Here is a 24,370-nt window from a genome sequence, read left to right on the forward strand (position 1 = left end):
AACGCAATTTTGAGCTTATGTAGAGTTCAGAGTAATACCAGCCTATACAATGCATGTTACTGGGGCTCAGGTAAGTGAGAGCATTCTAGAAAATAAAATCATCATGTGTGGAATCAGGAAGAGAGGTTTAAAAGGCAATCCAAAACTTACTTTTAACTCATAAGTGAGTGCACGAGTGTGGAATAAAAGTGTGTCCTGTTAGCAGAAAGTGATGATTTAGGAAGTAACATAGGATGTGTGTAACACAGAGAGATGATATCCAATTAAAATCATGTGTAACTGACACACTGGAAAAGCATGGAACTGGAATGGTAAACAAAATGCAACTTTTCCTCTCTGTTTCTATCTGTATTCTATCTCACAGGAGAGCAGTACGGGCAGATCCAAGTGTTTTGGGAACCCCCATTGCCTCTTTAAATGTTTCTTTATAGCAGAAGAATCCTCTGCCCCAGTGATAACTCGGGCAAGCCAATGTGTCGTTGCAAAAAAATAGCCTTGCTTCAGACGTTAGCGTTCCAAGTCCCGGGTAACAGTTATAACTGTGAAACTGATTCAGCCTTCAATCTCCTCTCCGTCCGTGGCTCAGAAGCCTGCCCTGGGAAAGGAGCGCGGTCCTTTTCCTCTCCTCTTCCTCTGCTCACCTCCTCCCCCTGGCTAGCTGCTGTTTCCCTCTGTGCCTGGAACCAAGCCCAGAAAGAGAGGTAAGGGAATAATATAGTTCTCACATGGCTGGGTGGCCTAAGCCCTTTGGGCCCGCAGCTGGCCTCCATGGGGTGGCCTGGCAGATGATTAAAGCTGGCCCTGTTGTGGGCTCTGCAGAGGCCTCCAGCTGGGCCCCCCGTCTCCTGTGGTTCCCTTGACCCAGGCTGAAGGTCTGTATCCCTCTGGGTGGTCTCATGTGACTCCTTCCCCAGCCCCTGGGATTCCAGCGGTAGAATGGCCAGCCCTTTCTGCTAAGGTCCTCTGTCCATGCATACAGGTCCCGAGACCACCCCTCGCTCCCCTACACCTGCTCCCTTTCCCAGGGGGCCCACATCTGGTCCTGGAACACTCCCCTCACTCTGCCGCCAAAGTAGCATCTGTTGCTAACATTCAAATGTTGCTTAGAATATTCCAGCACTGTCTTATGTACTTAATATTTTATTATCTCAATTAATGCTCACATCACCTCTGAGGTAGGTAAATCTGGCAGGCTGTCTCCATGGGTGTTTATTTTAAAACTTCTGTTTTAAGTTCTGTTATTATGAAACACTGTAAGCACATTTTACTTGTCACTGATTTTTATTGCAGACACAGGAATTGAGAGGTTGAGGTTTTATCTTAGCTTGTCTCTATGAGGCTTGGTACAAGTCAACAATATCTCTGCAATGAATTCATCAACACCAAGATTCCTTCTCACACTAAAAGTTTGTGACTTGAGAAATAATTGTAGGATAAGAACTTGCATGTATGTGTTTAGGATGGGAGGTGAAAAAGGCTAGTTAGGACCGAGGGCACGGAGAAGCCCAGACTGTCTAGATATAAGTAACCCTTAAAATTCTTGAGCATCTTCAACATGTGAGAAAAATGATGCCTCAAAAATCTAGATCTTGCCTGACCAGGCGGTGGTGCAGTAGATAGAGCATTGGACTGGGATGCGGAGGACCCAGGTTCGAGACCTTGAGGTCGCCAGCTTGAGCGCGGGCTTATCTGGTTTGAGCAAAGCTCACCAGCTTATACACAAGGTCTCTGGCTCGAGCAAGGGGTTACTTGGTCTGCTGAAGGCCCACGGTCAAGGCACATATGAGAAAGCAATCAATGAACAACTAAGGTGCCACAACGAAAAAATGATGATTGATGCTTCTCATCTCTCTTCGTTCCTGTCTGTTTGTCCCTCTCTGTCCCTCTCTCTGACTCTCTCTGTCTCTGTAAAAAAAAAAAAAAAATCTAGATCTTTATCATTGCTTCTTTTATAATCCTCATGAGCCGTCTCGATAAAAAGAGAGGTGTCAGCATGTGATTTTCAAGTACCTTAAAAACATCTGTCCCTCTGACTCATTAACTCCACTACCAGAAATAATTTCTAAAAAAAAAAAATTAGAAGCATACACAAAGATTTGTACATAAGAGTATAAATCACAGTAGTTTTTATAGTAGTAAAATAATAGAAACAACTCATTTTGTTCAATTCTGCTCACAGGACAGGATCTCAAGCTGCGCTAAATAAAGTAGTGCTTTCTCCTCTTATTCTACCTTATTTCTTACTTCTGTAAATAAGTCCAAAGGCATCGGAGCAGAAAAGGAGAGGCTTTATTCAAATAAACAGTTTGCAAATGGGAGACACAGCTTTGGGCAAAAACAAAACAAAACAAAACAACAAGTGTGTTCCTCCAACACAAAGGGAAGGCTGGGTTTTTTGTTTGTTTGTTTTAATATATACAGAAATTTCCTGCCCAGTTTTCTTAGTTAGGTCCATCTTCTCTATATCCAAGTTAGTACAGTTCTGATTGATCTGAACTGCTCAGTTCAGGTGGGTATTACGGTGTCCCGATTTGTTGTAATGGAGCGGTTCTGATTAGTGGGCAGGTCTCAGTCCATTGGGTGAAAGATGAAACCAGAAACTTCTTTATAAAAAACTAAAGGAGCAGGGCACAGCCCTAAGCAGCCAAGAGTTTAGAGATTCTTCCTGGTTTTCAGAGTACATGAGAAGCCCCTGCCGGTAGAGGGCTGTTAGACTCTTATTATTTATAACATTTGGGCCCTCAGTTTACCATGAGGAGTCCATCTCAACAGGTAGATAAATTCTTCTTTGGGCTTCACATGAAATCAGTCTTTCTTCTCGGGGTCTACACATCATAACACTGATCACCATCTGATGTTTTATGTTTATCGGATTACTTGTTTAGCTTCTTTCTCCCAGCTAGGATGTTAGCCTCACAGGAGCAGTAGGAGCAGATCCCAGTTTTGTGGGGACTAAAATGCATATAAATGTGAGGGTAATTTTAAAGAAAAACAATAAAAATAATAATATAAAATTAGGCATGAAAATGAATGTTGGTTTAGAATGAAAAGAAAAGGTCCTTGGAAGACTTTCATGAGCCTCACAGTGACTCTGCCTCAGAGAGGCTGGGGATTAGTCTATTTTGTTCAAAGATGTATCTCTAAGACCTAGAACAGAGCCTGGAACATAGCAAATGTTCAGGAAATATTATACTTGTGGAATAAAAGGATGACAAAAAATAGGGAAATGGTTTAATGAATGAACAAAGAGGTGGGCACTGTTGCATAACTTGCCTCTAATCACAGTTAGTAATGGAAAGGACTGGATTTGAACATAATTCTGCTCTCCTCTCTTCCCTGGGTTTATGACTGCTTAGCTAGACTCCATTCCCAGCCTCCCTTGCAGTCAGGTATGACCATGTGATGCAATTCATGCAAGTTAATGTGAGCAGAAATCATGGCGTCTCTTCTGAGCCTGAGCCATAAGATCATGGTCCATACTCTCTTCTTTGCGCCTGCTGGCTAAAATCCAGATGTGCCGGTGACTCAGTTTGACAAGATCTTGAAGAGGATGGCAAGGATGGCAGAGCAGTAACTTAGAAAGAACCAGGATTCTCGAATTACTGAAGAACAGAGCTGCTTAACTGACCAGCACAGTTCAACTCTGGAATATTATGTGACAGAGAAATAATCTTTGTTCTGTCAGTCATGGTATTTTGGGGACCTCTTTGTTACAGCAGCTTAGACTAACTGATACAGTTTTTAAAATCAGGCTCTTTTCATTGTGTCATACTACCTCTTAGCAATACTACTAGAAATAGGGTGTGTGATTTGCTTACCGTCAGGCCTGAGAGATGTCTTGTGGCTTTCTCGTGGCCGGTCATCATGCTTCCTTTTCCTGGTAATAATAACAATGGCTTTAATCAAGTGTCAAGTACTGTCCTAAGTGCTTTTCATGAAACGACTCATTTAATTCTCACCTTTTGAGTAGATAAAATCATCTTCCTTTTAAAGATGACTGAGCTGGGGCACAGACAGTATAAGCAGCACAGCTAGTAAGTGTGAGAGTGAGGGCCCATGCAGGCTGGTTCCACAGCTTTGTGTCCCGGCCGCCATGCTATGCTCTTCTGACCCTCTCTGTTTTCCTTCTCCTGCTCCCTCCTGGTCTTCAGATCCATTCACTACTCCCTCGTTGTGAATAGGCCAATAGACGCACCCGGTGGTCATTAAAAAAAGAAGTTCCTTCCCCTTCCTCTCTATCAGTTCTACATTTATGTCTCTTTGGTATCTTCACATGATATTGTGAACTCTAGCATGTAAGGAATGTCATTTGATACACACTGGGCACGTCTGAGAGAGACCTGACCTGTAAGCCAGAGGGTGGGTCTGTGGCCTGGCCTGACTCTGTGACCTTGACCACGGAACTCCCCTCCATAAAGTGACAAGCATGGATGGTCTCCAAGGTTCTTCATAACTCTGAGACTTACAGTTTGTGAGTCCTTCCTTCCTTAGCCCAGTACCTGTCCGCAGGATGCCAGAGGGCGGGTCAGCTCCGTCTCTAAGGTTTGGGAGGAACATTACGTGGCTTGGCTGGATTCAGAGATGCAGAAGGAGAAAGTGAGGGTAAGACAGACTTTGCTGGTCTCCTGGTTGGTCTTGCTATCCACAGGCTCAGACATCTCCTGGACGTATCGCAGTACATGAGAAAGGACTCAAAGGTAATCGAGGGGGCCAAGAAGTTTCCAGGCTTAAAGTGGGAACTTGAACCCCACTGACTGACCAGTGATATGATCCCCACCTGGAGTCCCAGTTTGCCTACTCATCGAGGTAGATCGCCCTCCGAGAGACTCACAGATGGAGTTAGCTCCGGTGCCCATAACCTTCTGTCAATTGTGGCAAAAGAAGTATCCCCTAAAAGAGCAAGACTGAGCAAGAGGGAGAATTTGAGGGTGTGTAAATGAGTAAGTGAGGGATATGCCGATTCCTTTCCTGCCAATGTCTTCAGCAATCAAACAGAAAGGACATTAGGTTCTCCAGGATGGCTGGGACGTGTCACCCTGTCACTACTCCATGTCAGATTGGTCATGGTTAGAACAAGAACATGCCAGGGCACAAGAGGCTATGACAAGCCTTTGATTCCGGCTGTCTGCAAAAAAATCAAAATTTCCCTCCTTCCTGATTGTACCCTAGTTTCCCTTCTGGAAATTACCTGCACGTGGTTGATATAGTATCAGTTCTGGGTTAAGACAGTGGCAACCAGGAACCACGTGGTCAGACCGTGAGCAATGGCAGAGAAAAAGAAACACACCATGGAAGAGATAAAACCTCCAGTTGTAAGCAGGGTGTGCCCTTGCTGAATGGAGGATGGCGAGTGCTCTTTTGCTTTCTCAATAATATTACGAGAATGCCCTGACTTGCGTAGCTGAGCAGATGTTCCCTGTGTAGCAAATCTGTTAGCTCATTGCCTACTCTGTTGAGTGGGTGGTGCAAAAAAAAAAAAAAAAAAAAAAAAAAAAAAAAGAAAAGAAAAGGAAAGAAAAAGAAAGAAAAGAACAGAATATTGTTAGGAAGGAGCCAGCAGGGACAGGAACGGATGTGAGGGGCCTCCGAGAGATCTCTGAGAGAGGAGCCGAGGGACAGTGACCCAGAATTCGGAGGTCGGGGCAACAGAGGGAGCAACCTGCTTTGTGTTAAGTTAACTCTTCTCTAGCGAGGCAGAAAATGTGTGCAGCCACAGATTATTTGCAAGGCAAAGGGCAAGAGCCAAGTGGAGCTGAAAACATACTTTGTGTGGGAGGCATTCACAGTACGAGTGTCCCAGAGACCTCCTGCCCAAGGGAAGTTGTCTCCTACATTTAAGAACTTTTCAATGACCCAGGTCTCTTGGTGACACCGGTTCTCCTCTTTTCTCTTCCTTCCCCTTCCATACTGGCTGTGTCGTCTGTCGCTTCAACTCAGATTAGCCATCTGGAACTTTCCCTGCTCTATAATATTTCCACCTCAAATGAAAAACGGTTCCTTTCCTGCTTGTGCAGAGTCCGGGTATCAGGGTGGTTGAAGAAGATGGTTAAAACGGTGGTATGATGTGGAGATTTCCTGGGGATTTCAATTACCTCGCTCCCCCTATCCTTCCTGACAAAGGTTAATCATGAGGGGGAGAAAGAAAACACACAACGTTATGAGAAATGAAGTATGGGTCAGAGGCTGGCTGAGATTTCAATTTTCTTACTGTAATGAAAACTGCATTGCCATTAACGGCCGCAGCAGAAATTACTTACCAGCGGTCCCCTGTGATAGCATCGTGCAGCGGGTCGTGTGGTGTGGGCCGATTCTGCTAGGGATGGTTGCTGAAGCATCTAGTCATTATCACCCTCCACAACATCCTGGGCATCCTGAGAAATGAGCAAAGATGGCGCTTTTGTGCAACTGAACCAGGAGGTGCCAACGCCTAATACCATGGTGATTCAAGAAATGTTTCTCTTCTCTTGCCTTTTTTTCTGTGACCTTTCCTGGCCTGATTTGAATTTGTGATTTTCTGCCCGTGTTTCACAGAGTGCCAGTCTTGGGTCAATAGTAATAAATAATAAACAGGGTTGTTTTCCAAGTGCCTGCTCTGGGCCAGGCTGTGAGCCGAGTGCTTCATGGATATTAGCCCTCATAGTTTGGATAGCCCCGTGTGCCAGGTCGTCCTCCAGTGTCTGTCCCTCTCTTCTTCCACAATAAATATGACGCCATGTGTTTCAGCCCAACGCGTGACTTCCTGCACTGAGATTACACAGCCCAGCTTCCCTTCTGTGTGTGCCCGTGTGATCCACGGGATGTGAGCCCAAGGCTTGTGTGTACATTTCAGGAAACATTCTCAACTGGGGGATGGGCGGGGAAGGAGCCGTGCCATTTTTTATGTTTTTCTTTTCGCGCTGATTGGAATGTGGACATGACGGCTGGTCGTGGACATCCATCTCAGTCCATGAGGTGGAAGCCATTTGTTGACAACGGGAAAGCAGCAGGCAGGGGCTGCAGCCCTTGATGAGTGTGAGGGGCGGCTCTGGGATTCTTGGTCACCCGCAGCCAAACCTGTCCTACCAGAAACCCCCTGCGTGAGGGTAGTAGAATGAGGTGTTGGAGAGGCTTTGGGGTCACATACACCTCGTCTGCCCTTGTCAGCTTCATTACCTTAGGCACGTTACTGAACTGCTCTGTGTCTGGTTCTTTATTTAAAATCAATATCAATAAAACCTGAATGGATTGGAGAACAAATGAAATTATATAATACACTTAAAACTTTCAGCATTACGTCTGGCACATGGTAAATGCACGATAAATGGTCAATATTGTTATTGTAATATTATAGATGAGGAGAATCTCATCAGACTTCAGAGAGCAAATCCAACAGAAGTTAAGTAACTTCTTCAAGGCCACTCAGATCATTCAGAGCTTTAGACCCAGAAGCCCCTGAGACTTACCATTTTTCCATGACACGGACCACCATGAATGCCCAGCATGTCACCATTAAAAACAAGAACAAAAAAATGGTTAACTCTTTCTCATACTTGCTGGTTAAGACACATGGGCACGCACACACACACACACACACACACACACGCACACACACACACACACAGAATCAGACCTGACTTGGAACAAGCACTGCCCATGTCTGCTCTGAGCTTGGCAGTCCCCTTCAACTCTCTTGGTCTGCCCACACCCCCAGGCTAGCCTTCCAACCCCCCACGGTCCCGATGTGCCATGAGATCTTTGACTAGCCCAACTCTTGTTTCCGTAGCTGGCTTGCAAGCAAAACTGCAAGTGCGATTTTGCTGATGATGTTTGTCTTTCCTCAGAGGCCTAAAGATTATTTGGTAAATTTCCAAATAGCAACCTAGGGGCCGGAGAGAGACATCGTACAGTCAAGGCCGATTGTTTCCGGTTTGAAATACGGAGACTCAAGTCATGGGAGAAGGTGACAGTGACTATTTCTGAAGTGATGATGAGGATCAACTGTTTGGCGCTACAAAAGTGGGAGAGGAGCGAGTGGAAGACGCACTCCGTGGCTAACTACGGCGCCAGCACCTAATTTTACAACTGTAGATGCATTTTTCTCATCCGCAAGGAATGTCTGTGGGCAGGTTTCTCTCCCCCCTTCGCGGAGTGGTTATTGCTCTGCGGCCTCTTCCCGTGTGATGATTCTGGGCTATTTTCTCGAGTTTGAACTTGTGCATGTGGCCATGGCTATTCTCAGACAGAAGACAGCGGAATCCTGAAAAGAGCTGGAGAAAGTCTCAGCTGCGATTTTGCACTTTGATCCAACTGAACCACAGAAGCAGATCCTTCGGGCTTTTTACACATTCGTGGGGAGAGCCAGGCTCACCGGTTCTACTCCGAGTGTCCTTCTTCTCTGAAAGGTAGACTTTCGTTACTTAAATCATATTGGAAACCACGTATGTTGTGTTTTATGGGGTTCTGTCTTTTTTTTTTAATTTTTTTTAAAATTTATTCATTTTGTAGAGAGGGGAGAGAGAGGGGGGGGAGAGAGAGGAGAGAGAGGGAGAGAGAGAGAAGGGGGGAGGAGCTGGAAGCATCAACTCCCATATGTGCCTTGACCAGGCAAGCCCAGGGTTTTGAACCGGCGACCTCAGCATTTCCAGGTCGACGCTTTATCCACTGCGCCACCACAGGTCAGGGGGTTCTGTCTTTATACCTTGAAAAACATGATTTTGAGAATCAGGTTTCATATTTCCAAATTTTAATAATGTATTTCCTATTGGAGTAATTAACTTCCTTCTCCTTCATATTTTCTGAACCTACCTATAAAAAAAAAAAGGCAAAGGAAAAAGGCAGATGGAGACCAAAACATCACCTTTCCTACCGACAAAGCTGACATTGAAGAAAGTGGGATATATCTGCGGGCAAATGGACTTCCTAATGCTGGGCCCTGGTATCGGTAGGACTGTGCACTTGTCCACAGGCAGAGTCGGCCCACCGGGAGCAAAGCCTTCCTGCCATGCTTACCATGGGTTCGAGAGCTGTCTACAGGTGACTCACCAGCCAGGCAAGACTCTCCACTGTCCTGAGGAGCGTAATGAGGGCTGCAGAGAGAGCTTATGCTAACGGGCTTTATACCACAGGGACGGGAGCGCTTGAGTGGGAAGAAGTACCTTCTCCCCAACAGTCTCAAGTGACAAAGCACTTTTGACTCATCAGCTATGGTTTCTATCTCTCTTAATTTGAGCATGATAAAAAAAAATATCTAGTAAAAAGAGTACTGGCCTGGGTGGCAGGGGACGTGGGTCCTGGTTGGGGCTGGTGGGTTAAGTTCTATGGGCTTTCTGGGTCTTGTTTTTCTGTAAGTCTTTGTGTGTGTGAGTCTGAGGGTGTACGAAAGGTTGCTCCTTCTTGCTGATGCCAGCCCTGTGCTCTGGGCCCCATCCCCTTTTCTCTGGGAAACTTCTCCCTGTCTTGTACATATAATTTCTTTTTTCCTCCACTGGATTCCTTCCGTAGGCTTTTAGACATCCACAGATCTTTCTAACTTGGCAACAATGTTTGTACTTGCCCCCATTCTTTCCAGCAACACCTTATCACTGTACTTTTTTTTTTTTTTTTAATAGAAAAACCTCTTTAAAATGTTGTCAGAGTGTACCGCCTCTGCTCATTCACCCCTCAAAGTAGCCTGGCTTCTGGCCTCTAGCTGTATGACGCCCCCCAAGGGACCCTCACTAGGAAGCCAGTGATCTTCCGCAGCTCAATCTGGTGGACACACTGGTTCTTGTAGCACTTGATCTCTCAGCATTAACTGACACTGCTGACCAGTTCCTGGTCTTCAGAAATCTCATTTCCTTTTCTTTTCCTGACACAATACTTTCTTGGTTATTTGCCTTTGAAGGCTCATGGTCTTAGTCAGCTGTATCTTGTACTTCTATAATACCTAGGTCCTCTCTAGTTTTCACTTTATTGTCTCTCAGTAAAAGGATAATTAGACCAATTTATTCATTCAATAAAATTTTATGAGCACCTATTAAATGGTAGGCGCTATCTAGGCATGGAAAATTCAACAGTGGGGGAAGAAAACTCTCAGCTCTGATGGAGCTTACATTCTAGTGGGAGACAAGAGTCAATAAATGAGTAAGTAAATAAGTATATATCAGGTAGTGAAAGTGCTATGAAGAAAAGTAAATCAGGGTGAGGGAACGTGTGGGTGGGGTGTTGGGGGGGGTTGTGATGCAATAGTTCTGCACTATCATATAGTACAGAAGGACCAGGGATGGCAAAGTCCAGAGGAAATGAGTGATGGATTTTGGCATCAGAGTAATGCTGGCTGCTTACAAGCTAGGAAGGGTCTCCTCCTCTTGTATGTTTTTTGCAAGACTTTTAAAAAGAATTGGTGGGGGTTTTTGTTTTTGTTTTTTTAATGTTTAGTAGAATTCACCTGTGAAGCCATCTGGCCCTGGATTTTCCTTTATCAGGAGGTTTTAGATTCCTGACTCAATCCCCTTACTTGCTATGAGTTGGTTGTGACTTTCTACTTTTTCTTGAGTCAGTTTAGGTTATTTGTGCATTGCTAAGAATTTGCTATTTCATCAAGGTTACCTAATCTGTTAGTGTACAATTATTCATAGCGTCCTCTTCTAGTCCATTTTATCTCTTTTTAAGGTTGGTTCTAATGTCCCTGCTTTCATTTTTTTTTTTCTTTGTCAGTCTAGCTAAAGGTTTGCCAGTGTTTGAAGTCAGTGGCTGAGCCACAGAGTTCCCTGGTGACAGAGCGCTCCAGGCAGATGACAGATAGTGCCAGCCCACATTTACTGAGACCTTCCTGAGCACCAGGCATTTATTCCAAGAGCTTTACCCAGACGGTGAGTGTAGCAATTCTTATGATCGTTAGCCTCACTTCCCAGATGAGGAAACCAGGGCACAGGTAGGTGAATAAACTCGACCGAGAGCCCATGGTGAATATGGGCAGAGCCATGATTTGCACCAACATTCAGACCCCAGGACCTCGTCTGCAACCTCTTAACTTTTACCTTCCACAGTCTGCGAGTTCAAGAAAAGGAATTATTATCATAGCCAATATCAGAACAAAGACAGTGACCAACACCTCATGTCATCGACCTCAGTATAGAGAGCATTTTTCTTTTATAGAATTATACAAGAAATCTGTCATCTCCGGTCTGGGATAACAAATGTGCCATCATTTTCCCACCTAACTTTACTGCCCAGCTGATTCCAGGATATGAATAACTAGAGTTGGACCATCCTTAATATATTTTGGCTTTCTCTAGCTATTTTCCAATATATGCCATTTTAGAACATATATTTTTTCCCAACTATTTTTTTTCCTTCCTAGGGAAACAAAAACATGTTTAAACAGCACGCAATCCATATGCTTCTGATTTACTCGTACTCAAATCTCAAAAATGTTGCTATTTTTTCTTCTCCAAACTCTCTTGAATAAGAATTTCTTAGTGCTTCTTGTTTCTCGAACACTGGAGGGTATTTTACTGAGCGAAAGAGTATCCTGATATCACCATAACTGGAGGGGTTCAAACCCAAAAGCCTGGGTTTTGGAAGGGCCTTGGCTGAGCTCGCTTCCTCGGCCACAGCTGAGCCGTGGGCTGACTCAGCAGTTCTAGGCACTGATGGCACAGGTGACGGATACAGGTTTCCAAAGACACAGAAGAGCTGTCGATCAGTGGCCATTGCCACACGCGTCATGGTGGGGCATTTCCCCCTGTAAGACTAAGAAGAAGAAGAAGTTGAGTGGGAGAAGAGATTCCTCCCGTCAGCTTGAGCTTTAAAAAGAAGAGGAAGTATGGGGTGAATGAGTGTTTTTCGGCTCTGGCATGTGTTAGAGGGGAGGAAATGAGACTGAGTGAGAAGCAAAGTGCTGACGCCGAGGATCCTCTGTGACCTCAGAATGACCCAGAAATCTCACCAGTTCCTGTAATGAATGCCGCAAAATACTCCTTGTGCTAAGAGCAAGTCCTGCCAAGGAAGTGTCGGCACTGAGTGAAATCAGCAGATTTAGGAGTGCTGCCAACCAGGGCTCCTCTGTGAGGGGGACTCAGTTCTCCTCACCCACCCATCCGTCCATATATCCACCTTCCCACCCCCCATCCACCCATCCGTCCATATATCCACCTTCCCATCCACCCATCCACCCACCCATCCATCCATCCATCCACCCATCCATCCATATATTCACCTTCCCACCCCCCATCCACCCACCCATCCATCCATCCATCCACCCATCCATCCATATATTCACCTTCCCACCCCCCATCCACCCACCCATCCATCCATCCATCCACCCATCCGTCCATATATCCACCTTCCCATCCACCCATCCACCCACCCATCCATCCATCCATCCACCCAATCATCTGTCTGTCCATCCATCCGCCCATCCATCCATCCATCCATCCATCCATCCACCCACCCATCCATCCATATATCCACCTACTCATCCACCCATCCATCCATCCACCCACCCAATCACCCGTCTGTCCATCCATCCACCCATTTGTCCTTCCATCCACCGATTTATCCATCTACCCATTTATCCATCATTCATCTATCCATCCATCCATTCATCTATCCATCCATCTACCCACCCGTCTGTCCATCCATCCACCCATTTGTCCTTCCATCCACCCATTTATCCATCCACCCATTTATCCATCTACCCACTTATCCATCCAATCCATCTGTCCATCCATCCATCCACCCATCCATCCACCCATCCATCCATTCATCCATGTGTCCATCCATCCATCCACCCATCCATCCACCCATCCATCCATTCATCCATGCATCCATCCACCCATCCATCCACCCACCCATCCATCATCCATACACCCATCCATCCATCCATCCACCCACCCAATCACCCGTCTGTCCATCCTTCCACCCATTTGTCCTTCCATCCACCCATTTATCCATCCACCCATTTATCCAATCCATTCATCTATCCATCTATCCATTCATCTATCCATCCATCCACCCACCCATCTGTCCATCCATCCACCCATTTGTGCATCCAACCACCCATTTATCCATCCACCCATTTATCCATCTACCCACTTATCCATCCATCCACCTGTCCATCCATCCATCCATCCATCCATCCATCCATTCACCTACCCGTCCATCCATCCATCCATCCATCCATCCATCCATCCATCCATCCATGCATCCATGCATCCATCCATCCATCCATCCATCCATCCATCTATCCATCCATCCATCCATCCATCCATGCATTCATCAACCCATCTGCCCCACTATCATTCCAGAGACACTGGGGAAGGCAGGCAGGAAGGATAGAAGGAAATGGAAGTTCTTCCCTCACCCCCTTTCTAGGTTTTTTCATTTGTATGTATGTATGTATTTAATTGAATGTATTGGAGTGACACTGGTTAACATAATTATACAGGTTTCAGGTTCACAATTCTACTGCACATCTTCTGTATACCATATTGTATATTCACACCCCTTCCAAGGGATACGGAAATTCGACTGGGCACTTGCTATGCCAGCAATGACACATAGGCTTTAATCTCAGGGCAGTGCTGATTGACTGGCAGTAGCTAGGCCTGCAATGCTGTGTTGAGAAGGATTCTGAGGTTCAGTCTGTCTTCTATAGCAAAGAATGTTAGAATCAGTTCAAGGATATCAGGTATAGAACTGACAGTAGTGTCAGCAGCCACACACTTACCCGGGTATGTGTCCCATGCCCCCAGTACAGGGCCGGTGAGGTGAAGGAGACAAAGGAAAGTTTAGCCTGATACCCACCCAAAGTGGACAAGAGTGAGACAGGCTGGGCTTGGATAGGAGGCAATGGCAGGATTTAAGGAATGAGAGCTTGGCCTGGGCAGTGTGTGCAGCTGCCAGGCCGCACAGACAGCTCCTGCACACCAGTGAACCTTTCCCGCTCTGGGCCGGCCATGTTTCTCCTGACCCCTCAGGTCCCTGTTACTGTGCTCAGTCAGTGAAAGCCTCCCGGGCCCACTTGCCAAAACGCTGGGAACTCCAAAGTGATGAAGGGTGCAGCTCCGCAAGTGAGACAGTCCTGGAATCTGAGCCCACTGCCAAGAAGCTGCTCGCACTCCCAGCACCCTTTGAGCCTCACTTTCCTCATCTGTAAGACAGGAAAAAATATCCACCTACAAGATTGCAGGGAGAGCTAAACATGACATAGAGAACCTGGCCTGTAGTTATACTTTCTAAATGGTATATATATATATATATATATATATATTTGTTTGTTTGTTTGTTTTTTGTATTTTTCCGAAGTTAGAAGCCGGGAGGCAGTCAGACAGACTCCTGCATGTGCCCTACTGGGATCCACTGGGCATGTCCACCAGAGGGCGATGCTCTGCCCTTCTGGGGCATTGCTTAGTTGTGACCTGAGCCCTTCTAGTGCCTGAGACGGAGGCCACAGAGCCATCCTCAGTGCCCTGGCCAACTTTGCTCCAATGGAGCCTTGGCTGCAGGAGGAGAAGAGAGAGACAGAGAGGAAGGAGAGGGGGAGGGGTGGAGAAGCAGATGGGTGCTTCTCCTGTGTGCCCTGGCCAGGAATCAAACCCTGGACTTCCATACGCGGGGCTGATGCTCTACCACTGAGCCAACTGGCCAGGGCTAAATGGTTTGTATTTTTATAAAAATGCCCTTGGCTTTTTTAATTGGCTTTAGGCTTTCTAGGCTATTCTCAGCCAATCAATAGTTATCACACACTTAGCAGCTACAAAAGGGAACAGAAAGAGAGTGAAGGTGACAGGTCAGACACACACAGGACAGAAAACTGGGGGGTCAGAAACAAGGGGCCTGTCTGGAAGAGGCGAGGAATTCAAACTGAGAGACATTTGAGGACAAACAGGAACGTGACTTCCCTTTCCCGGCTCTGAACTTGGGATGTTCCTCTCTTTTCCTGTGTGGGCTTTGGTGCTTTTCAGGGAGGGAACCAGTAATCCTGAGCCGTGGGCCAGAGGAAGTCCCACTGCTGCGCACACAACAATGACTCAAACCCGAGTCTCTTCCGGATTTACCCATTAACAAATCCTTGCCCCACCCCTTTACCCCCACCCCCTACCCCCCTCCGCAGAGGAGCGTTTTTGAGAAGCAGCGACAGGGGTCGCAGGGCTGGCTGGGTGGGGAGGGGGCTCCTGGGCCTTCTGACCAAGGCACATGGAATCTGAGGAGACCCTGCCGGCCGGGCCCCAGCACCAGAAGGAACCAGAACACCACGAGAAAAACCCCATTCAGCAGACCACGAGAAAGTCCTCTTTGTTAGAAGTTTTTATGTCATTTGTGGCAAGCCTGGTGACTTAAGCAAGGGCCACAGCTGTGTTCAGGCCTCCGGTTTTCCTCCGACGCGGCCCCCCACTTTCGAGCAGGAGCAGCACCAGCTGGCTGGGCCCCCTCGTCCCGGCTCTCTCTCCAGTTTCTGAAGTGTGCCGGGGACAGGCAGAGCTGAGAGCCAGCCTCGGAGCTTATCAGACTTCTTATCAATCTAATTCCGGTGGGAGGAAGCTGGGGACAACTAGCTGTTTGGGTTCATGGACAATGCAGTTCCAGGCATGACATTCAGCTCTCTTTCTGCTGCTCTCAAAGTGAGTTCTAAGTAGTCAAATGGTTTCTCATTTTCGTCCTCGCTATGGTAATGACAGAACCACGGAGGAGATTCAGGTTTCCCAGACTCGGCCGGGGGGGACAGTTGGCACCTGTCAGCCACCACTTTCTCGTCTCTGAATTCCCTTGGTCTCCCTACTGCGTGCTCTGAGCACGGGAAGATGCGACCCTGAGCCAGGGAGCAGCAAAATGAGAAGGGAAAGAAAGCAAGGCGAGGTGGCATGCTGTAGCCATAACTGCCAAGTGGCCCAGGGTGGGGTGCCGCATGATCTCAGCACACAGCTGCAGCGCGGCCTGCAGCTGGCCTGGGCGTGGCTCCTGGGACGGCCCTGCTCCGTTCAGGTCACGGACGTGGACATACTAGTGTCCACCAGGACCTCACTTTCCTCACCGAGGGAATGAAAGCATTGGGGGGGGGGGTTGTTCATTCATCGATGGGTCTATTTATTCATCCATCTAAACTTTATATATGTGTGTACACACACACACACACACACACACACACACACACACACACAGTGGCCTTATGCTAGGGTGCTGTGGATATGGAAACAGTAGGATACGGTTCTGGCTCTCTTGGGCTCCCAGTCTTGTGGGCATGATAGATCAATATGCAAATAAATCTCGAAAAGTCATCTGCGTGATAACGGGAGTGTGCAAGGTGCCCAGCCCTGGCCCCAGAAATGGTGAGGGAGCTGACGGTGAAGGATGAGTAAAGGGTGCCGGAGGGTGGGAGGGTATTCCCAGAAGGCACGTGTGAAAGAGCTTTGTTGCCTGACGACAGTGGCTAGGCTGGGCAGATTTTAGGAGGGAGGGAAAAGCAGAGAAGGTGGTGGAACTACCCGCTTCTCAACATCCGGCTGAGGTTCCAGTTTGTCAGGAGGGAAGTCTGCTTCCCCCTCACCCTGGGAAGTGCCGGGGCCCGTGTGTCCGATGGCCCCGCACCAGCTGCACACAGACCAGCCAGTGAGACTCCTGTCACCGGGCCAGGCACGGGAAGGCGTTCCTTACCGCTGTTATTGGACAATGCCCGCAGACTTTGTGGACTCCTGTGCTTCTTACCCTATCGGGGATCAGGGCTCCTTGGAGAATGGTGAGGAAGTCTTAAACAGTCTCCCCAAGAAGATGGACATCATTTTGCATAAAATTTCAGAGCTTTCTAGAACCACCCCTCTTTCTCGCCACTAATACCCTCCAGGCGAGTCAGGCTGTGAGCCGGGCGACCGGTATGATCCCGTGTAGACACAGAGCATCACAGCCGGATGTGGGCCTGAGGCTCGGAAACATCACCCTGGCCAAGGGGAGGCCAGGGGAGGCCGTACCGACAAGTGTCCTTGCCGGGCGGACGTCTGTGGCCCTGTGATCGTGGACCTAGCAGAGGCGGAAGCCGCTCTCAGCCTGCCGAGGAGCAGCGATCTGGGGCGGGGTCAGTGACCGGGGAGCGTCTCCTTGGTCTGGCTACCCTTCCTTTCCCCCGAACTGTGTTCTGTACTCTCTGCTAACTGAAGTTGGTGAATCAAGTTGGAGGGACCCTGGTGACTCCATTCCCCGGAGGGCAGGGATGAGGGCAGATGTTTGGGGGAGCAACAGCAGCTGTGTGTAGCTTGTCTGTAGACAGCGCTTTGAAAGAAAACGGGACCCCGTTTCAGAGGGTCCCTGAGGGGCCAGTACTCAGGTCAGGCCAGTGCGGCATTTGCAGTCTGTGTAAAATGCACTCAGCGATCAAGAGAGATAAGATTTTAATGCAATTTTAAAGAATCGAAATAAATACAAAAATCCACGATGAACAAGGTTTTACATACGGCATGTAATCGTGCGCAAACATGGCCCAGCCTCACCCACCTCACCCTCACTCCAGCCCTAGGCTTTGGAGCCAAGGAGCATGTGCTCTTGAAGCCCCCAACTTGTATTTGAGCAAGACTCTGAATTCCAGTAGGTTAGCGCCTGGACACAGTTATTTCTTGTGGCTCTTTAGGAAATGTCCCAGGCAGAGTGAACACTGCTCCTTCTCCATCTCTGTCGGCTTCAGCGGGCCCGCCTGCCCACCTTTGCTAAGTCATGTATGTTGGCAGTGACCCAAACATTCCACCAGGTGGCACTCTTGCTCCAACCAGGTACCTCTGAACAGGAGTGTATTAGCCAAACTAGAGATTTAAACTAGTGGCTACATTGTTGCTTATCTTTTTTTTTGAAAGGCCAGAAAGAATTCTGAGCAGGGTTTGGGGTAATCGGAGACGAGTTGTGAAGAGGATTGGAGGAATAGTCTGAAGAGCCGGGAGCAAGGGAGAGCCTGCTTGGTCACAACAGGCTGTGCTGCTCTTCAGCAGGTGAGAAAAACGAGATTTCTTAAACCTCCTTTTGTTCTCAGAGGCAATGTAAACACACCTGACAGGGGAGAGAAAGAGGGATTAATAGCTTTCTGCGGAAGCATAGCCTGCTGGGAAGAAGCTTGGGCACTTACCTACAGTGTTGGCTCCCAATCACTTACCAGCTGTGATTTGGGACAAATGACTGGACTTTGCAAGCCTGAGAGTCTTCAGATCTGTAAATGAGGATTACAATAGCTGCCTTCCTGGAGGGTCTGGTAGTTAGAGGATTAAATAAACGGATGTACACATGTAAGGCTATTTGCATGGTGTCTAGCACCACGTAAGTGTTCAACAAAGGAAAGGTGCTATGCTGGACTTCTAGGCTGAGCAGCTAGATAGTGTAGCCTCCCTTGGCTGTTATATTAATTAAGGGGATGACCTCAGAGTAACCCCAGAGAAATTACTTGATAATGAACCATGGCTTCAGCAGAGGCAACCAACAGAATTTCCCACCTGGATTGAGTTTCACAGGTGTGATTTTTGAACCAGGAAATTAAGCTGGGTTCTCCAGCAGAACTGTCTCACCCTCCGTGACTTGAGAAACACCTGACTGCCAGGTGACTGACCCTATTTAACTGTGCACTGTTGTGGAAAGTGTCCCTTTTCACTTATGCGTATCAGGACCTTTCCATCCGTCCACTCTGTCACCTTACAGTCCTGAGATCCTAAACTTACAACGGTGCTGCAAATGTACTGTTCTTCAGTAAGAATGATAGTGGTAGTGGTTCCTCTTTATTGAGGCTTACTTTATGTCCGTTACTTTACATACATACACTGTTTCATTTATACTTTGAATCCATCTAGGGAGGTAATCCTACCCATTTGACAGACAAATAAGTTTAGGGAAACTTAATATCTTATAAAGACTCCTGTAGCCAGTAATTGGTATAAACTTAAGTCTACCTGACTTCTAAATCTATCATCTATCTATTTGATATGTTAAACACAAACTATTCTGATTAATTAAAGCAATTCCATAGAGACTGTAGGATACAGGGAAATCTTTGTTGGCCTTGATTGTGGTTTGTTTGAAAATATACAGATACATGAGATACATGGCTGTATTTCAGCAGATACATACATAACACGTAAGTGAGATTTTTTTAAGTTGCGTGTTCCGACTCAGAGGATCTATCACCCAGATTCTGTCCCAGGAGAGAGAGTTTTGCTCTGGACCCACAAACCTGGGAGGACCAACAGATAATAAGGTCATTGTCCGCTCTGCACCAAACCCCCTTCGCTGGCACGGGGAAAGCTGGGTGGCCGGAATGGTCTCTCCTTTCAAGGGGAAGCAGTTGGGCAAGAGAGGAAGTATCAGAACACGATCACTTTGACCTGGCCACGAGAAGGAGCAGGACACACGCTATGTTCCCAAAGGAAAGACGTCGGCATTCATCAGTGCAAGGGATCCGGCTTCCCGGTTCCTAACCAGAGAAAACAGCAACCTGTCACACGGTGTGGAGTCCGCTGAGGAACCAGGGTGGGTAAGTGAGAGTTCCCACTTAAAACATCCCCCCCCAATTCCGTTTATTTCCTAAATTCATATTGTAGCTCAACTCAGATTAATAAAATTTTCTCTATTATAGGAAGTTCATGGAGACTCTATTTTATTAGAATAAGTGGGTTTTAATTAGCTAACTAGAGAATGAGTTCTTCTCCAGGACTTAAACACTGATTTATCAACTTAGTCCAATAAAAATGTGGTTGGTTATACGCATTTAGCAACTTAAAGTCATTTCCTGTTGATATTATTAGAAATGGATTCGATCTTAAAAGTCAATGAGGTTTGTGGATTAAGACAGGAGAAATAATATTTTCCTTATGCACATAAATGTTTTTATGAAAATAAAAAGAAGCAGAATACACTATGGAATTAGTACAGTCTCTTGGGGAGCTGGGTGCATGGAGAGATGTTTTGCCCCCCTCCGCAGCTGCGCACGGAGACGAAGCGCGCCGTGCAGGAAGGGGTGAAGTCTTACTCTGTCTCTTCATCCGCGGGGCCTGGCAGAGGGTTGACAGGCAGTCTGTGCTCAACACACGCGTACTGGCCGGAATTAAGTCCAGCTTCTCCTATATTGGGCTCCCCCAGATGAAAGGGGCCAGATTTCCGCCCTTTCCTTCTCCGTCAGCACGCGCTCCCTCCTCAGAAGGCACACAGCACAGGAGCCTGGACACAGAGTTCCCTGCAGAGCGGTCAGTCTGGGAGAGAGAAACATTGTTCCTGTCCCCCTCCCTTTTCACGTGAATGAGACAGAAGGAGCAGAGCCTCAGCTGAGCTGTGGGTCAAAGTGGAGTGGGGTGCTGGCTTGAGCCTGAGGTCGCCAGTTTGATTCTCGGTCAAGGCAAGTATGAGAAGCAATCAGTGCACAACTCAGTGGAGCAATGAGCTGATGCTTCTTTCTTTCTCTCTGTCTCTCCTTCCTCCCTCTCTTCTTCCCCTCTCTCTCCCTTCCTCTGCTTAAAAAAAAAAAAAAGCGGAGATGAGGTCCTTTTATTGTGTACCTATAGCTGTGCATCAGGGGCTTTACTTGTTATCTATTAGGAGCAAGAAGGAGCCTTATTATTTATTATTCTCTTGATATAGTGTAGTTATATATGTTTATTATTTTAAACAATAAATTTTATTATATGCTGTTATTTTAGTGTAGTTATATACTTATTTATTATTCCTCTGACCCTGTAAATCAGGAGCTTTGTTTATTATTCTTCCATTGGATCCTCACGAGGAGGTTGTGAAGTGACTCACATCACTTGTTTCCCCTCCATTCTGAGAGGAGGAAACCAAGTCTCGCAGAGTCAATAACCTGCACCAGAGGAGGACCTGGGGTGCACAGCTGGGGCTTTGGAATGGAGGCTCTTTACAAGAGGCCACGCCTCCTTCCCAGCAGCAGGGATCCACACAGCCAGTAGGGGAACAGGGCTCCACTTGAATGGCAGCTGGTGTTTGCAACTTGGCAAACAAGGACATTTCTAGGGAACCCGCCAGGGATGAGAAAGTGAAACTGACTTGCAATTAAACAATCAATTTTATGTTTGATTCTTTTTTCCCCCTCGGAATCTACACACTGAAAAGTCCTAGAGTTGGAGGGGATCTGAGAAGAGCTGTCAGGATGGAAGATACTAATTCTTTTCTTCTGCATTTATTGATTTTCAAAGGGCCTTATCTAGACTTTGCTAGATCTGCCTACTACATCTTAAATAGGAAGATGAGTGAGTCTCAAGCTCCTCAATTAGAAAACCATTTCCCTTGGTCAAAGAGCCAAAGGATACTGAGGTTCTAGTTACATTTTCGCAAAGAAAAACTCATTTCTAAGTTCAACACCCATCCTCCTTTCCCTGACCTTCATTAAATTTCCACTGATCTTTTTTCTAGCTAGGGTGGTCCTGAGACTGGCCACGGATTCCTCGTTAAGATGCTAACTTCCTGCATCTCCCAGAGCCTGGGAGCTCGCCGTGTATCCTTGTTCCTGAACAGGAACCAGGTGAGGGAGGACACCCTCTGTGCCTAAGAAGGGGTCAGGTAGGAGAAGTCAATGGAACTGTCCTGGAAATTGGGCCTGTCATGAGGTGTGAGAGACTGAGTTCTCTCGGTCCAGGAACTTAGTATCTGTAGAGACATCTACAGGCCACTGTTGCCCGGACCCCATGGGCACCCCTGGGTGCCTCTGTTGGGGGTACGATTAGGGTCCATGAGAAGCTTCCTTTAACACTGGGCAGCTCTCCTATAAAATCCAGATCCTGGCCAACTCCTAATTCTAAGGCTCTCCTACTTGCCAGGGAGACCTTAGGTATTTAATTGGTCAAAGAAAAAGGCTCCTTTGATGCTAAAAGGAAGAGCATTTAAGTTTCCAGGTTATTTAATGCAATTATCTCTCTGTGGTGTGACGGTGGAATGAGCGAGGGCGTGAACAGAGCTCACATAACACCAGCCAGTTACTGTCTGCCCAGCTCTCAGCAGATTGGGAATGTTCACTGAGGAGATTTACGGTGCTTCCTGTACAGTGTGAAGTGCATTAAAATAAACTGCTTTTCTGGGATTCCACCACTTTCACTATCTGGAGAGTCTGTTTTCGTTTTTAACCCATTTTGAATCCTCGTGTATTGAACTTGCATTTAGTTCCTCGGAGGAACCTCCCCATATTATAATAGTTTCCTAGGGTCATAACAAGGTACCACAAACTGGGTGCACAAACAACAGGAAGTATTGTCTCACGGTTCTGGAGGCTAGAATGTCAAGGTCAAGGTCAGGGTGTCAGCAGGGGGTTCATTCTGTGGGTAGTGGGGGAAGCAGTCTGGTTAATGCCTCTCCCCTAGCGTCTGGTGGTTTGTTGGCAACCTTTGGCATTCCTGGCTTGTAGGTGCTGCACCCTGATCTTTGCCTTTATGTTCACATGGTGCTCTCCCTGTGTGTGGGTGACTGTCTAAACGCCCCTTTCTATAAGGACACCAGTCACACTGGATTGGGGGCCCACCCTACCCCAATATAACCTTATTTCAACTGATACGTCTGCATTGACTCCGTTTCCCAGTGAGACCGTACTCCGAAGTACTAGGGGTTAGGACTTCACCAAACAAATACTGGGGGGACACAGTCCCACCACTAACTCCTCCCGAGGCACTTCTCCTTTCCTGGGTGTGGACACCTGCCTGCTTGCTTCTGGGTACAAAACTGAATTCACCTGGAGATCTTTTGGGGGAAAAAAAAATCCAACAAAACAGGATGCCCACCAGGATTGCCTCTAGCAGGTGCAGAGCCCAGGCAAGTGATGTCTGGCAGGGCGCCTATGAAACAGATTGATTGCAAAATGTATTAAAAAATTCATGGGCCCGTAATAAGTTACAGTGATTTATTTAAGAAACATTAGAATAATGGGTAGAGAAGAGCTACTTACGTATTTATTTATTGTTGCATATAAATCAAGTTGATTACAAATGTATTATAAAAATTTATGGGCCCACATGAGGTACAGTGATTTATTGAAGAAAAATTAGAATAATGGGTAGAAAAGAGGTACTTTATGTATTAATTTATTGTCCAGTCAGTGTCCATAAAGGTTGTTTGTAGAGTTCAGATACTCTGTCTTCATGTTCTGTACTGTCCAGTGCACCATTTCTGGTGAGTTTCACAGCTCCTACTGGAAGAAGACAGCAATATTGTTATTACAATGCCAGCTTTGTTGGAACAGAATACAGCAATCCCCCCTTATTCAGTGATATGTTTCAAGATGCCCAGTGGACGCCTGGAACCTCAGATGGTATCAAACCCTAAATATACTATTTTTCCCCTATACATACCTATGATATAGCTTAATTTATAAGTTAGACATAGTAAGAGATTAGCCACGGTAACTAATAATAAAATAGAACAATTATAACAATGCACTGTAATAAAAGTTATATGAATGTGGTCTCTCTCAGCAAACTAGCATAAATTTCTTTCTTCTTTGAATGTTGTAGCTGCGCAGAAACTCCATTTATTTATTTATTTATTCATTCATTCATTTTAAAGAAGAGAGACAAAGATAGAGAGAGAAAGAATGGGAGGAGCAGGAAGCATCAGCTCCCATATATGCCTCAACTGGGCAAACCCAGGGTTTTGAACCGGTGACCTCAGTGTTCCAGGTCAATGCTTTATCCACTGCGCCATCACAGGTCAGGTGAAATTCCATTTATTTAACATGACCCTTTTTCCTTTCTCTCGGTCTACTCCCTTCCTTAATCATTAAGCCCTTTGGATGTCAGATTCTGGTCAGTATCAAATGGTCTTAAGAACAGAGCCTCAGGTCTGTTGACTATAGAAACAGTTTTGTTCAAGCTAAAAGTAACATCTAGACTTCAGTGCATTTCAGCCCCAGGCCCAGGAAAGTGGAAGACCCTACCGAGCACACCCTCATGAAACCAGAGAGAACAACACCACGGTTGACATCAGGACCTGATACAAGGACTCCCTAGACTGGCCTGGACCAATCAATAAAGCCCACACCCCAAAGTCCTTTAGCCACTGTGATCGATGGTTTCCCCCTAAATAACCATCCCCTGGGAGCCATCAGGGAGGAGGTCTTTGCCATCAGCGCGCCTGTGACTCTGGGCTTAATGCCATTTCCTCAACTAATAAACCTCTGCTTTCTTTGCTGTAAATTTCTGTTCAGGTTTGACTGGGTTTTTGATGTGTGCAGGTGAACGGACCCCTTAAGCCCGGTAACAATGTCACAGATAGAAAACGTGTCTTTACCGTAGATTTAGTAACCCCAGCATACAATTTCTTTTCTTTACTTAAGTCAAGCACTTTCTCCTTCTCCCCTTATGGGAGCCTTCACGGCCTCCCTTTGGCATATCCGCATGGCCAGCATCACTACACTCAGCAGCAGGTACAGCATCACTACCCTCAGCAGCAGGTA

At 46.6% G+C, this 24,370-nt stretch overlaps 1 long non-coding RNA gene across 1 annotated transcript; it reads left to right on the forward strand.

Moving 5' to 3' along the window:
- Positions 1-19,245: 19,245 nt before the first annotated feature.
- LOC136405446 (uncharacterized) lies at positions 19,246-24,097 on the forward strand. The gene is made up of 4 exons (XR_010751526.1): positions 19,246-20,318; positions 21,350-21,454; positions 23,076-23,624; positions 23,812-24,097. It is a non-coding gene; the product is annotated as an uncharacterized lncRNA (long non-coding RNA).
- The last annotated feature ends 273 nt before the right edge of the window (positions 24,098-24,370 follow it).

Source organism: Saccopteryx leptura, chromosome 5 (assembly GCF_036850995.1).
Source record: "Saccopteryx leptura isolate mSacLep1 chromosome 5, mSacLep1_pri_phased_curated, whole genome shotgun sequence".
In the NCBI taxonomy this organism is placed as follows: Eukaryota; Metazoa; Chordata; class Mammalia; order Chiroptera; family Emballonuridae; genus Saccopteryx; species Saccopteryx leptura.